Genomic DNA, 16,714 nt, shown 5'->3' on the forward strand with positions numbered 1-16,714 from the left:
TCTCTTCCGCCCCTTGGTGTTTCACCAAGGTCATGAGAGCCATCGTTTCGATCCTCAGAGCGAGAGGGGTTCGCCTAATTATCTACTTAGACGACATCCTTATCATGTCTCAAACCCAGGAACAAATTCTAGAAGACCTCAGGGTCTCCATGGAATTGATAGAGGATCTCGGCTTCATTATAAACAGAGAGAAGTCGATCCTGACTCCCTCAAAATCCTTGGAGTTTTTGGGCTTCACCGTCAACACCTCAAGCTGTCTTCTCTCACTCCCGAAGAAGAAGATCGCGAAAATCCAAAAAGAAATCAGGTTTGTCCTGAAACATCAATCTCTCTCTCTCCGAGAGCTAGCCAGACTCTTGGGTCTTCTTTCCTCTTCGATCCAAGCTATCTTCCCGGGCCCTCTAAACTACCGTGCCCTCCAGAGGGTGAAAGCCCAAGCCCTCCGGTCCGGTCTCTGGTATGGGGACAGGATCTCTCTGGATCAGCCAGCGAGATTAGAACTCGCTTGGTGGCTGGACAATTTGGATGCATGGAATGGAAGGGCTATCTTCGGTTCCACCCCAGACTTCTTCTTGGAATCAGATGCCAGTCTCCATGGCTGGGGCGCTCGCCTCCTCGACCAGGACACCGGCGGAGTTTGGACCCCTTCGGAGTCCTCCCACCACATAAATTTCTTAGAGCTAACCGCTGGGCTCTATGCCTTGATGAGTTTCAGACACTCACTTCAGGGCAGATCTGTCCTTCTGAAAATGGACAATGTGTCTGCGGTCTCCTACATCAACCGTCTCGGTGGCACGAGGTCCGCAGACCTATCGGATCTGGCCAAGAAATTATGGATGTTCTGTCTGGAACACAAAATTTCTTTAAGAGCGGAATACCTCCCGGGGAAATCCAATATCTCAGCGGATTGGAACTCGAGGTTCCTCCTAGATTTCAGCGACTGGAAACTCGATGCGGCAATCTTCAATTCCCTGGACACTATCTGGGGTCCCTTCGACGTGGACCTCTTCGCAAGCAGGTTGACCTTCCAACTTCCCCAGTACTTCAGCTGGATGCCAGACCCGGGTGCTCTAGCTGTGAACGCCTTCCTCCAGCCCTGGGCTCCCCTTCGCCCCTACGCCTTCCCCCCTTTTGCGATGATTCAGAGGGTTCTTCAGAAGGTGAGACAAGAACAATGCTCCCTTGTCCTGATAACCCCCTTTTGGCCGTCTCAAGCCTGGTTCCCCACTGCTCTGGAACTTTCTTGCGACGTTCCCCTCTTGATTCCCGCGACTCGGGGCCTCCTCCTAAACGCAGACGGAGAAGACCATCACCTGGTCGCTTCGGGGAGTTTGAACCTTCTTGCCTGGAAAGTGTCAGGCAATCTCACCAACTGTCTGGACTTTCGTCGTCTGCTCTCACTCTCCTCGGAGAGTCATGGGCACCAGGAACCCATTACAGATACAATAACATCTGGAAGAAATGGTCTAGTTGGTGCCTGGAAAGGGACCTGGATCCCGTGGAGGCTCCTATAGTCTCTGTTGTTAATTTCCTCGTTGAAATCTATGATAATGGCCTCTCCTATAGATCAATTAATTGCTTTAGATCCGCAATTTCAGCCGGCCATGCCCTTGTCAATGGTAAAACGGTAGGTAAAAACGTTATTATCTGCAGAGTCCTTAAAAGCATCCGTCTCAAGAGACCCCCTCGCCCTAGATACCAATCAGTTTGGGATGTTAAATTACTGCTTGATCTTTTTTGTTCATGGCCTAATAATTCTCTCCTTAACAGGAAATGTCTCTCTATTAAGCTTGCCTCCCTCTTATGCCTAGTCTCTTGTCGCAGAGTTTCCGATGTAAAGGCTCTCGACATCTCTAATAGATGTTACGACATGTTTGGTGTTAAATTCGAAATATCTAGAAGGACTAAAACCATGTCTGACTTTATCTTCTACCCTCGTTTTGATTCTCACCCAAAACTATGTGTCGTTGATTGCATGAAGGAATACGATTCCAGAATGTCCGACCTTCGTCCTCCTGGTGCAAATCAACTTTTAGTCTCTTACGTTAGCCCCTTTAAACCCATCTCATCCTGCTCTATCGCTAGGTGGGTTAAAATTGCTATGAACCTTGCTGGTATTGACCTGTCTAAGTTCCAGGCTCACTCTCTTAGGAGCGCTATGGCCAGCAAATCTTTCTGGTCTGGTGGTAAGTTGGATGCTATCCTTAAATCCGCTGATTGGTCTAACGCCTATACCTTCACACATCACTACTGCAAACCAATTGAACACGTTTCTGATGCAGTTATTCAAGGCTACCAACATGCATAATGTAGCCTCCTGTCTTGTAATGAAATTGCGATTCTCCTATTACCATGACCAGAGAATCTGGATTTCATTAAAGACACGGAGGCTAACATTATCCCTCCCGTCCCTCCCTGAGGGCAATTGGGAATGTTATTTAATCTGGTTTACAGTCATTTAAGTCTTGCAATGCTTTCTTATTGTGATGTTTTGCTCATGCTTCTCATGAAGTCACTTTCCTTCCTTCTCCTTGATTTACCTCGTCTTTCCATTTCAGACAATTCTAACTGATGAATCTACTTGGAATTCAAGATGGTCTCCAGTTCCTCTTTCAAGTTCAAGCTTCGTTCCTCCGTTTCAACTTCTCCTGTCTCTCGAGGCATTTATAAGAGGCTGATCTCCCTTGGCACCTGGCCTTTATGGACACTGTGATGTCACCTAGTTCTTGTTCTTTCTTTGTGACGTAAGCGGCTGTGTGAGAGCTGCATTAAAAGGATTAATGCATAATGTTAGCCTCCGTGTCTTTAATGAAATCCAGATTCTCTGGTCATGGTAATAGGAGAATCGCAATTTCAATTAGCTAGAAGGAGACCTTCGCCTCCTCTTATGGGACGGCGGTTCCCCCCGCATTGCTCTCATTTCACTTACAGAGGGGTGGTACGATGGAGGTATTGCCCTTCCCAATGTTCGTCTTTACTACTGGGCTACTCAATTGGTTGCCACTAACTCGTGGATCTACGGTTCACCTACGAACCCTGCTTATCACCTAGAGAGGTGCCAGACTGGCCGTGGGGGTTACCATGAGGCCCTCTATGGCAAACACTCCCGTGCTCGGTATATAGGCCCGATGTCCCACACAATAACGATCTGGCACCGTGCGAACAAGCGACTTGGATGGACAGACATCCTCACACTGTCCACCCCACTCTGGACTTCACATAAGCTTGGCACTCTATGTCACTATCGTGGCTTCGATAAATGGGACACAATTGGCATTTCCACCTTGGGCGACATGATTCGCAAGGGCAAATTGCTGACATTTGAAGAGCTCCAAAAGGCGCATGACTTGGCCCACTCTGAGGCTTTCCGTTACCTCTGAAGAACTGGGGTTTCAAGTACCCAGCGGCGCCAGGGACACGCCCAAAGTCCTCTGGGTTCCCTTGCCTTGGTATACAGAGATACAGAATACTTCTAGGTGGCGTCAGAGATCAAATTTATTAGCTGCAGCTAGTAGCAGAAATCCCAGCAATAAAACACGGTGTACAACTCAAGAAACTGCTCAATTTTACTAAGCTGAGACATCCCTATTTATACACAAAAAGGTACATTTAAAATGCACGCCCCTGCACCAAAATTCAACCAATAGAAAATACATGACATCACACAGCATCATATAGTAAAGCTCATTTTACAGTGTCCCAACCCACAAGTTAATATTTAGGCATATCTGAATAATAATCTGGAAGGCCCGGACAAACCCTTAATTGAAAGCGTAACCCATGAAATGAAGAAACAGTAAAGAAAAGTAGTTTCAGATAATGTGCAAGATAACAGAAACGTAAAGAAACTTAAAAGTTAACAAATGTCTTAAATGGTGATTGGGAAAGTGGATAACGATCTTGCAGGGAAATTGGCTTGGCAGGGTCAATTCCAGGTGAAAGGCCAGCTTCTGAAATTAACTCCAGCGCACGAAGGAAACCTTAGTTAATGTACACATGACCCACAAAAGGTCAGACTGCTTTGCTCGCAGACTAACTTCTGAGGCCTACGTAAAAGGCAACACCAGATAGCAGTCACGACGCATGGCAAAAACCCATGTTTAGAAAAGAAAGTCGTGCACTTTAAAAGCACGCAAAATCACATAACCTCAGACCGTCCTTTTGCCATTACGTAGGCAATAGCCTAAACTCATGTCAATCTGAATCTAGGTCTATATCTATTCTCATCAGGTCATCAAGGTGTTGCTGTAACATCATCTTATTATCCTTCACTTCTCTCGGGACTGGTCTTCTCACACAGATCGTAGCACAAAGACTAAAAATGGCGGGACGACACTGGATGCATAAACAACACGAGAAAAGGATAGCTAACGCCATTCCAAGGAACATCAGAATCTTCCATCCCCATTTGGACAACAATTCCCATAACCATCCCATCAACGACCAGTCTCCTTCGTCCACATGAATAGACTCAGAGATCTTATGTAGTCTAGAGATGGCTTGGTACACTGTCGGGGCATTATTTGGTATGAAAACGCAGCAACTAGATCTAATCAATTTGCATACCCCACCTCTATCTGCAAGTATAATATCTAAAACAAAGCGGTTCTGTAATGTCATAAGGCGATCCGCTTGAAGCTCAGCTGTAATATTGAAACGTATGAGCTGAGCTCTCGGATTCTGACCATTACCTTGCAAACAAAGATGACCTCGGTGGGGTATAATCCAAATAGGGGGAGACCTTCGCTGTCTTTCTTTCTCCATCAAGCTAACACTATATGTCGTCTTATTCCAACCGACATATGCTCGTACCTCATCTTTAGGGATAGCATTATACGCGTCAATATCTCTAATCATATCGACTATTCCCCGTATCAAAGCATTCTTGCTCACGTTGTCTTTAACAGAACGCACTGGAGAGGCTTTGTTCGCATAGATAAACATCGATTGGAGTGCCCAAACTGACCCATTAGGTGAAAAAGGCAAAACCAAATATGGCATTCCCTTATCTGTAGTATGTGGCATAAGACCACACACCCAACAATTCGTGGTATTTATGACTAGCTGATGCTGATGCAACATCTGTATAAACAAATTATTCACAAATTCTGATCTTCGTGTCTGTTCATGTTCAGGTAGCGTATGAAACTCATGTGGAGATGCAGTAGAAAAAGAAAGAGTAGGTTGGGACGTAGATGTAAGCGGCAATTGTGTGACATAGAAAATCCAACCCACACAAGCTAACGTAATATTCAAAAACATTAGGAAACACATTATTAAAAAACATTTGCTACGAATCAGTATACATATTCGGATTTTAGAATCCACTTTCCTAACACATTTATCAGACTCAAGAAACTCCATCCTCTAACGTGCTGCTCACGGCAATTTTCCTTCTTCACTTAAGTGTGCGTCAAGATCGTACTAACGACCCTAAACCACAGACCTTGTGTCAATACGAGGCTCACCCCTTAAGAACTTCCTACCGTGACCCTGCAGCGGAGTCCGGATGGTGACTCGAAAAAGAAAAAAAGAAAAGAAAGTTTCTTGATCTGCCAAAGTGTAAATTCACTATCTAAAAATAAATATTCCAGTTTCACTTTTATTTGTCCATATGTACAGTCTTTCACGGTCTGAGATCGTAGCGTTCTTTATTAGGTACAGTTGGATCCTTAAATAAAAGTTCCAGATTGGTGGTGTCAATCTTTAGATGAGAAGGCACAGCAGCTTGCAGAACATCATCATCCTCACGTTCCGACCCAGTCCATGTCAAATGAGCATCACTAAACGGAACAAATCTAGGGACTTGCTCACAATCTGTGTCAGCTATACCATCCCTCACCCACTGATCGTACGGTAACGGTAAAGGAACTTTTTTCATATGAGTGGCATGCACCGAGTTATTTTTACCAGCTACTCTAACAGCAGTTCTAGTGACCAGAAGAACTAAGTAGGGACTAGTCCATCTCCGTTCCAGATTCTTGGTGCGCTGGAAATTCTTAACGAGAACGTAGTGTCCAGGTTCAATGGAATGGCCTGGATCTGTAGTAGCTGTCGGTAAACTGTCATGGACCTGTTGGTGGAGAACACGTAATTTAGCAGTCAAATCATGTAAGTAATCCACCAACATAGGGTACTCAATAGTGCTGTATTCTTTAGGACGAGGCACACCCCAAACATTCACCGGACGACCAAACACGATTTCATACGGACTAAGTCCCACTCGAGAATGCACAGTCGTCCTTGTTGACAAAAGAGCCAACGGCAAGGCATCCGGCCATGTAAGACCAGTGCTCGCTTGTACCTTAGCTAATTTCAGCTTCAAGGTACCATTGTAACATTCAACAAGTCCAGCAGACTGGGGGTGATTCGCTGCATGGAACTTTTGATTTATTCCCAATCCAGCACACACTTTCTTCATGATTTGACCCACAAATTCACTCCCATTGTCCGACCATACAATTCTCGGCAAACCATACCTAGGGAAGTACTCTCTCAGCAAAACCTTGGCTGTAGACAAGGCAGTATTATCTTTTAGGGGGTAGGCCTCTATCCACCTGGAAAAGGCACAAACAACCACAAGGACATACTTCAAATTATTGCATCTCTCCATGTGAATGTAGTCTAACTGTATCACTTCAAATGGATACGTTGGAGGAGCAAAATGACCAGCTGGAGTTGGAGTTCCCTTACCAGGATTATACTTCAGACAAATCATACAATGTTTCACCACGTTCTCTGCACATTTCGGAATTCCAGCATTCTGCCAAACTGGAGCCAACAACTTGCATATTCCCTTCGAACTTATGTGAGCCATTCCATGAGCCATTGTAACCACTGGGAGCACATACGCGTCAGGCAACAACCATCGCTGGTGTTCTGACAACTCAACCCAACAACCTGTCGAATCCAACATACCCGTAGTCTCTCTCCAAACACTCACTTCTTTTTCAGTCGCTTCAGCCTGAATCGTTTTCACATTTTCTATTGTGTCTTCACACATTCCACCAGCCATAACCCAATTAGCTGGGCCTGCAATATACATACAGCTTATCATGTCTTTCGCCGTTTCCTTCGCAACTTCATCTGCAAAAGCATTGCCTCGACCAACATCGTCCACAACTTTCTTATGCGCACTACACTTCACAATTGCAATCTGCTTTGGGAGAGTGAGAGATTCCAAAAGTTCATTCACCAACTGCCCATGCTGTATTTTTGTCCCATGCGAAGTAAGGAACCCACACTCTCTCCACAAACGCCCAAAACTGTGGGCAACACCAAACGCATACTGAATATCGGTGTAAACATTCACTCGCTTTCCTTCTGACAACACACACGCTCTAGTCAGTGTAATCAACTCTGCTGCTTGCGCAGAATTCTGTGGTATGCGTGCTGTCTCAACAACTGTATGTAAAGTTGTAATAGCATACGCTGCAGTCGTTTCACCATTCGGAAGCTTAAAACACGAACCATCTACCCATAGGGTCCCATCAACATCCGTAAGGGGAGTATCCCTCAGGTCAACTCTAGCTTTCGTTTCTTCCTCTGTACGAAGAAAACAATCATGTTGTTCCTGAGGATCCGTCTCTGTAGAGATCGGTAACAACGTAGCTGGATTCAGCACATTACATTGTTTAATGTGAACATGACTAGCCAACAATTTCAACTCGTAACCTGACAGAAGTGCACTAGTAAGGTGCTGTGTCTTAGTCCTGTTCAATAAGGTATCCACTGCATGTTGGACCATCACAATCAACGTATTGTCCAATACCAAACCAGCAGACTGTCGAATAGAAACAGCCGCTGCAGCTGTTGCTCTCAGACAACTCGGCAACGCCTTAGCAACTGGGTCTAACGTTGATGAAAAATACGCGCATGGACGCTGCTTGTCCCCAAATGGTTGTGTCAACACTGACAACGCACAACCTTCTCTCTTGTGCACGTACAACGTGAAAGGCTTACTATAGTCTGGAGTACCCAACACAAGAGCCGAACACAATGCATCGCGTAGTTCAGAAAAACTTTTCTGACATTCATCAGACCAAGGAAGAGGATGTGGAGTATCTTTCAGAGTCAATGCCGACAGTGGTTTCGCTAGCAAGGAAAAATTGGGGATCCACTGTCTACAATACGATGTAATACCTAAAAAGGCACGCACTTCTCTCTGTGTGGATGGTACATTCATTTGCGCAATCGCTTGAATTCGTTCTAGGGACAATCTCCCTCCCTCCTTCGACAAGAGATGACCTAAGTAGGTCACTTCTTGGAGACAATATTGCAACTTTGAAGGTGACACTTTATGATGAAGGTCAGACAAATACCGCAACAAATAAAGAGTAGCCTCTTTACAAATCTTTTCATCATCAGCAGTAATCAACAAATCATTGACTTACTGAATAAGAGTAGCACCAACAGGTAACACAAAACCGTCAAGCTGAGTTTTCAATGCCTGACTATGGATGGAGGGACTTTCACAATAACCTTGGGGAGCTCTCTTAAACCGGAAGCTTCAGCCTCCTAATGAGAAGCCAAAAATATCCCTGCTCTCCTCAGCAATAGGAATACTGAAGAAAGCATTCTTCAAATCAATGACAGAAAACCAAGCTGCCGAAGCAGGAATCAAAGTCAACAAAGCAGTGATATCAGGTACCACAGGAAACTGTGGCACTACTATCTTATTGACCTCTCAAAGGTCGATCACAAACCTGTACACAGGTGGCTGAGAAGCATCAGTACGTTTAAGAACAGGCAAAACAGGACTGTTACACACATTACCTCTTGTTTCCTCAACTACACCCTTCTCAACCAGATCATAGACAATCGCTAAAAGAGCTCTCTCACCATCGCTCGAAATCTTGTATTGGGGAATACGAGGTAGCCTAGCATTTGACTTAAGGGTGACAACATAAGGTGGAATCTGCAAAAGACCAACATCATTTGGACCTGTGGCCCAAAGTGTATCAGGAAGCGAACGCAATTCCAGTGGCAAACAATCCTTAGACAAATACATTGGAGAAACCACTTTCTTACCAAGGGTAAGTTGTACTCCCGAAGGAGAACAATGCAATGTTGCATACAATCTTTTCAGCAAGTCCAAACCCAACAGATTCTCACCACAACCAGTCGTTAAAATAGTGGAGCTTCCAATTCACAAGGGCCAATGGTAAGGGACAAAGGACTAGAAACCGGATTACGAACTGGGGCACCTGAAAATCCTACTGAAATATTGGTCAAGCCAGACAAAGATGTGCCAGGAAGTTTAGAGTGCATAATAGAACTCTTCATCGCACCAGTATCCAAAAGAAAAGGTTCTACCACACCTGATGTAATCACTTCAACATAAGGTCCACTCCGGTCTACTGGAACTGACACTCCTCCCTCTCTTTGTCCTTGGCTGTCCTAGTTATCATTATAACCAGAACTCTCACCTTCGACATAGTAATCCTCAACATAATACTGGGCAGACTGACCACTCAGAACATTCTGTCTGTCAAAATAATTTGCAGAATTCTGAAGGGAAGAGGAATGCTCATTCTGAGGGATCACACCACGTCCCCTACCCCTAGGAGCTTGCTGAAAACTACCACGACCTCTCTGACCAGATACACCATTCGCACGCTGTAACAAAGCTGAGCAACTATTCTTGTAATGACCTTCCTCTCTGCAATAAGCACACTCATTAGGGCCAGGAAAGAATCGCTGAACTTAAGGCTCAGGCTTCTGTAACAATCTCTGAAATTGTGGAGGTTGCTGAAACTGAGGCTGATTCTGACGAGGCGGATAAGCTTGCTGCAAAAGAACTTTCGTCTTTAACTCTTTAGTTTTCTTCTCCACTTTATCCTTCTCATCTTTATCCCTATTCTCGTAATATTGTGCAGTAGCCAATATCTGGGCCGACGAAGAGACAGCCCATGAACTCTCAGAGTCCTTTAACTTATTAGAAAATTCGGGAAGCAAATTAAAGACAAATGTATCCACAAACAACCGTTGACCACCTTCCGTACTCATATCCTGACCCCTATGATCAATAAACGTCTCTTCAAACCTAGTGAAGAAATCAGATACACTCTCGTCTTTCTTCTGCTTACATGCTGCTAACTTATCCCAATTTACTCGTAAAGCGGGCATCATCGTTTTCATCAAATTAATAATTCTACCTGGTAATTCTGAAACTAGAGGTTCAGGTTTAGCACCTCCCTCCTGTCTACCATCTGCAGCAACAATATTCGCCCAGGTATCACCTAATTCAGCAGCATGATTCTCATGACAAATCTTCGCCCACAAAGGTTGGGGGACTTCATTACCCATCAACATATCGATGTCAGCTAAATTCATAATACACGCTTCAACTGTCTGGGACAACTCCTTGTGATAACCAGCAGAATTCGAACGAGGGTCAGATAAGGTCTGCTTAAGAGCCAAGACCTCTACTCTCTTCCAAGGGACATGTACCCATATTCGTTGAAAATTAGCCGGAGCGGCCTGAATACCCTGATTTACATTAGCCTGAACTGCTTCTTTCCATACCGGAGGAACTTCTCTCATAGGATACTGTCTCGCTTTTCTTCTAACAGAGGAATCAGGTTCGTACAATGTCTGAGGCGGAAGGCTAGATCTAAAAGCCAGTATCGTCTCTACGGCATCTGTAATATCAGATTCCACTATCATCCCTTTAGCAAAATCCGACTGAACATCAAGTAGTTCCTGTGGGATCAAACCCAAATCATTATCTTCCCATTCCTGACGCAAAAACATACATATCACATTAAAAACATACCTTTGCTTAGGCGGCTCCCACTGAAATAAAACATCCATAACCGCTGGCAAACTATACCTTGAGGCATTTATAATCCATTTACGAGCCAACAAATCCAACACAGCCCGTTCCTCGGAACCAGGAATCTGACTACGACTCTGCTTACGCTCCGAAACAGGGGTCATATTCAGTGACCCAAACAATGGTGACAACAAATTAGAAACCATTTCTGTCATTCGGTTTCGAACAGAAGGAGAAGAAGCAGACATAAGAACAGGAGAATAAGTATTTTGAGGCAAAGAAGGTGTAGTAGGGACAAGAACAGTAGAAATCGAAGATGCAGAAGCAGAATGCAAAGGAGTTTGAGGCAAAGCTGGTAGCAAGGCTGGCGACCCTAGAATGGGTTGCGCAGGAGGAGGCAAAACCATCTGTGGAGCACCGGGTGGCTGAACAACAGCAGGAGGTTGAACAACAAAGGGTGGAACAACCGGGGGTAATAGAGGCGCAGTAGCACCCTGCACATAGGGAGGTGGTAATCTCAGTAAATGAGAGATCAAAGGATCTTTCTCAAGGTCTTCAATCACTTTTGGAGGAGAAGACGGCAAGGCTGGATAACATTTATCTATGGCCATACAACGCTGCCTATCTGAGACTTCATTCACACGCTCTTCTCCATCTTCCTTAAACTGCCTAGCAGCTTGTAGTACTGACATATTCTTATCTTTCCTATCTCTCTTTGCTTGTTTAATTTCTCTCTGTTTGGCTTCCTTACGCCAAAGGCGGAAAGAGTCAAACATTGCCGGCCGGGCTTTCTTCTTAAATAGCTTAGCTTCTAGATTGTCTAAAATCTCTGTTTCAAAACTACCATGTTGGGGCCATTGCAAAACACCATCCTTTTTAGTGTAGTGGACCCAGACTTCATTATAAGTAATGGGACCCACTCCGTGTTTAGAATGGAGCTCATAAGTCGGAGTTCCAACCGGAGGTATCGGATATGAATCCTCCAATCGGGAATCCCTGTTACTACCACAAACAAACCAATTACCAAATTTACCAAGACCAGGCATCTTGCTCACTAGTCTGGTTTCAAACTTCAAAGGGAATCAAAAAATGATACACTCGTAAATATACAAGCCCTTCGGCTTTGGGTACTGCAGCAACCAAATCAAAACCAAGGAACCAGACAAAGTCGTGGGAGCGACCCACTTATACTTAACCAAATATCTGTCACGTCACCAGAAGACCGTCTATCGTCTCACTTTACAAACATCAATCGGAGGGTCCAAGACAAGGCGACAGTCAGGGCAGCAGTCCTTCGTAGCCGTTGGAAAGCGGGAAGCCTCGCAGAAAAGACCTTCTGTCCACGTCGACATGCAGGGGTCGATGAAGTGGGGGCCCTCCTCCAGAGTTTCCTCACGTGGCTCCTCGCAATCTTCGGGCTTGGACCGGTACCACTGAAGTCGTCCCACGTTGGCCGCGCCAACTGAAGAACTGGAGTTTCAAGTACCCGGCGGCGCCAGGGACACGCCCAAAGTCCTCTGGGTTCCCTTGCCTTGGTATACAGAGACAGGGAATACTTCTAGGTGGCGTCAGAGATCAAATTTATTAGCTGCAGCTAGTAGCAGAAATCCCAGCAATACAACATGGTGTACAACTCAAGAAACTGCTCAGTTTTACTAAGGCGAGACATCTCTATTTATACACAAAAAGGTACATCACCCCTGCACCAAAATTCAACCAATAGAAAATACATGACATCACAAAGCATCATATAGTAAAGCTCATTTTACAGTGTCCCAACCCACAAGTTAATATTTAGGCATATCTAAATAATAATCTGGAAGGCCCGGACAAACCCTTAATTGAAAGCGTAACCCATGAAATGAAGAAACAGTAAAGTAAAATAGTTTCAGGTAATGTGCAAGATAACAGAAACGTAAAGAAACTTAAAAGTTAACAAATGTCTTGAATGGTGATTGGGAAAGTGGATAACGATCTTGCAGGGAAATTGGCTTGGCAGGGTCAATTCCAGGTGAAAGGCCAGCTTCTGAAATTAACTCCAGCGCACAAAGGAAACCTTAGTTAATGTACACATGACCCACAAAAGGTCAGACTGCTTTGCTCGCAGACTAACTTCTGAGGCCTACGTAAAAGGCAACCTCAGATGGCAGTCACGACGCATGGCAAAAACCCATGTTTAGAAAAGAAAGTCGTGCACTTTAAAAGCACGCAAAATCACAGAACCTCACCTCCAAATTAAACATGCCATACTTACGGGCGTCCTGGTCCTCCCTTCTCTCCCACACTCCTCGCCCCTCGAAGACAGACTCCTGTCGGAACCTCTTCAGGCCAAAGCAATATCCCACACCTACCGTAAATTGTGTAATAACATGCCAAACTCTTTCCACCTTTTACGAGATAAATGGCAGAACGACATTGGAATCTTGGATGAAGCCGAGTGGCAGGCGGCATTGATGTCCCCGCGCGAGTCGGCTATCTGCCACAGATTCAGACTTATACAACTTAAGATATTGCACAGAACATACATGTCTGCTCCTCTTCTGGACAGAATTGGTAGACGCTCGTCTGACCTCTGATAGCTCCCTAAGTATGCACATATAGAGGGAATCCTTCAAAGCAGCAAAAATGTTGTGCCAATAGGACACAAAAATACTCATTGAAAAGAAAAAAAATAATCACACACGTAGGTCCGCAGGGTGATGCTGTACCATCCTCCGTCGCCAAATTGTTAAGTAATCCAGGCAAGCAGAAGAGAGTGCAGGAGTGTACGTTCTTACGTAGAAGCAGGACACAATGTGAGTCGCTCCAAACTCCGGGGTCACTCAGGTTTCTGAGGATGCTGTCGATCATGAATTCCAACCACAACGGTAAGCTTTGAAAGATGTGGATTCGAAGGTTGAACAAAGAGCGACTTGAAAATATAAAAAAAAAATCAAAGCGCAACTTCAATGAACGCAGTAGCTCCCTAAGTAGGCACATATAGAGTGAATCCTCCAAAGCAGCAAAAATGTTGTGCCAATAGGACACAAAAATACTCGTTGAAAAGAAAAAAATAATCACACACGTAGGTCAGCAGGGTGATGCTGTACCATCCTCCATTGCCAAATTGTTAAGTAATCCAGACAAGCAGAAGAGAGTGCAGGAGTAGTTTATTCACGTAGAAAAACAGTATCACCAGGGAGCGTCCAGTGCCATCAACATCCAACCTCCAACTGACCCAAAGAGCACGGCACGGACCTTACACTCTAGAATGACTAAAGAATGAAGGGTCTGTGCCGAGAACATGGTTGCCAAGTAAAAGAAACATAGCAACCATGTACACAACACAGTGGTTTTCAGCTACTTTCCCCTGCCACCATGTAATATCGTCCCCTCACCGGGAGACCGTGTGATGGAGGACGATATATTGAGTGTCACACAATGAGGTTCCGTAAAAAATTATTACGGCGTTCTGGGCATTACCGAATATGGACGAGTTTGGTATCTACGAACCGTAAATGGCGAGTTCGGCAAGAGTGTGTATTTTCGCTACACTACCTGCCAGGGTTCGTCTAATATTACGGGTTCTTCATCTGAACCCTTGGGTTCCATTTTAGATACGGCATCCATTTTGTTTCTTGCCCTCACGTAGTCAGCGAGCAGGTAACTGTTCGCCCCCTGACCCTCTAGTTCCCAAGCCTTGCGGAAGACGCATATTCCTTTCATGCATCTTTATGGCCGGAGGAATGACACAGCGAAGGCAGATGGCCCAGCTTGAGGGTGATCTAGTTGTACCGGCCTATTGTGACAGCCGTGCAGGCGATGGATCCAGCTCTTTGATCCTACGATCATGCTTCCGATATTACCCTCACCCTCTTTTCTCTACACGTGTCTGACTTCCTTGCAGCTGCCCTTGGCTTTTCTTCTTTGTCATTTACAACTCTCATGGGTGTGCCTAGTGGTGGGAAGATGTACTTTTACAGTTGGGAACCGACATTTCTACTGTAATTATGTTCCGGGATTCTGAACACATGAAAGCGACCCTTTTGAAGTTTTACTGTGGGAACTGAATTGTAACCTTTTGTTCACATGTTGTGCAATGGCAGCATTTTGTATAAAAGAGAGCGACCTACATATGCAATTCGAAGCAGACTCGCAGAACCTACATGCCTATGTACTTCTAATGACTCTTGTTTCCCTGCAGTAATAAACGCTGATCTTTGACGCCGAAGGAAGTGTCCCATGTCTCTGTAGTTGTGCGCCGAAACAGGTATCCCATGAAGGTTATAGGTGTTGTTCCCTGGCACCGCTGGTTCTGTTAAAAGTCCAGTCCTTCAGTTGGCGCCCAACGTGGGGCGACTTCAGCGGTACCGGTCCAAAGCCTGATGATCGTGAGGAACTTTGTGTGAAATCTCCGAGGGAAGGTGCACCCCGCTTCATCGATCCTGTTGTCGTAATAAGTGGCCCGAAGATTTTCCCTGCGAAGATTCCCGCCTCCTGACGGCTGCGACGGACCGATGCCCTGACTGTCGACCTGTCTTCGACGCCCGGCGCAGACCTTACGTACAAGCGAGACGATAGACGGGCCTTCCTGGTGACGCCATTGAAGTTCTGAGTTAAGTATTTGTGGGTCGCTCCCAGTCCTTAGTGGTTGTTCTAGCTTCTCGAAAGCTTTGTTGTAGCCTTTAAGGCTTTGTTGTAATAGCTCACTGAGCTTTGTTATAGCCTCTTCAGGCTTTGTTCTTAGCTCTCTGAGCTTTGTGGTAGCCTTAAGGCTTTGTTGTATTGCATGGTTCCATTGCATTTGTGGTTCTTAGTATTGGTTCTTAGTATTATTTGACAGTTGCAATTGCCAAAAACCGAGGGTTTTGACTTACACGAGGTTTAACTACTTCGGTAATCCTTGAAGTTTGATACTAGGTTAGTGTGCACGATGCCTAGCCATAGTGGTTTGTTTCGTATTTTCAAATGTTGCGCAATGGATTCCCGGTTGGAGGACTCGTGTCCGATACCTCCAGTTGGAACTCCGATACATGATCTTTATAGTCGACATGGGGTGGGTCCTATAATATATAATGATTACTGGGTCCGCTATACAAAGAAAGACGGTGACCTTAGATGGCCACCACATGGAACTTTTGAACTTTCGATTTTAGACAATCTTGAGGCTAAATTATTTTTAAAGAAAGCTAGGCCAGCTATGTTTGATTCCTTTCAGATATGGCGTAAAGAGGCCAAGCAGAAAGAAATCAAACAACTTAAAAAGGATCAAAAACAAGGGTTCGTTCCGATAATGCAAACTATACGAGAATGTAAACAGGAAAAAGAAGAAAAGGAAATGGAAATTTCTACTAGATTGCATCACATGAAAATAGATAAATGTTATCCGGTTTTACCGACTAGTCTGGATAAGAAAGGAGAAGATTCGAAGGAGGATTCCTTGTTATCGTATTTAATGAAATCACCACCTCCTTATGTACAGGGTGCTACTGCCCCTGTACCTCCTCCTGTTGTTCCTCCTGTTGTTCCACTTATTGCTCCAGCGGCTGCGGGTCAGCCCGTTGTTAACCCTACGTTTGTTCCACCACCTGTCCTTGTTCCTACTGCCCCTGTACCTGTACCTTCGCAGACTGTTGTTTCTGCTACTCCAACTACCTTGTCCGTTCCTACTATGCCTTCCTTCACCTCCAGTGTTGTTGCCCCTGTTTTTCTTTCTCCTTCTGTTCGTAAGCGTGTTCCTAACTCTGTTGCTACCCTTTATTCACCACTTTCTGGTCCGTTATTCCCGTCTGATTTATCTGAAACTCCTCAGAGACGGAGTCAGATCCCTAGTGGTAGGGAGAAAGAGACGTTAGTAACCATGGCACATAGGTGGATAAGACATCCTGCTAACTACACTCCTCGTGTGGTCTTTGACACGTTTTCTCAGTTTAATGAGCCTACGCAGAGATTCGTGTT

Source organism: Lissotriton helveticus, chromosome 8 (genome assembly GCF_964261635.1).
Source record: "Lissotriton helveticus chromosome 8, aLisHel1.1, whole genome shotgun sequence".
In the NCBI taxonomy this organism is placed as follows: domain Eukaryota; kingdom Metazoa; phylum Chordata; class Amphibia; order Caudata; family Salamandridae; genus Lissotriton; species Lissotriton helveticus.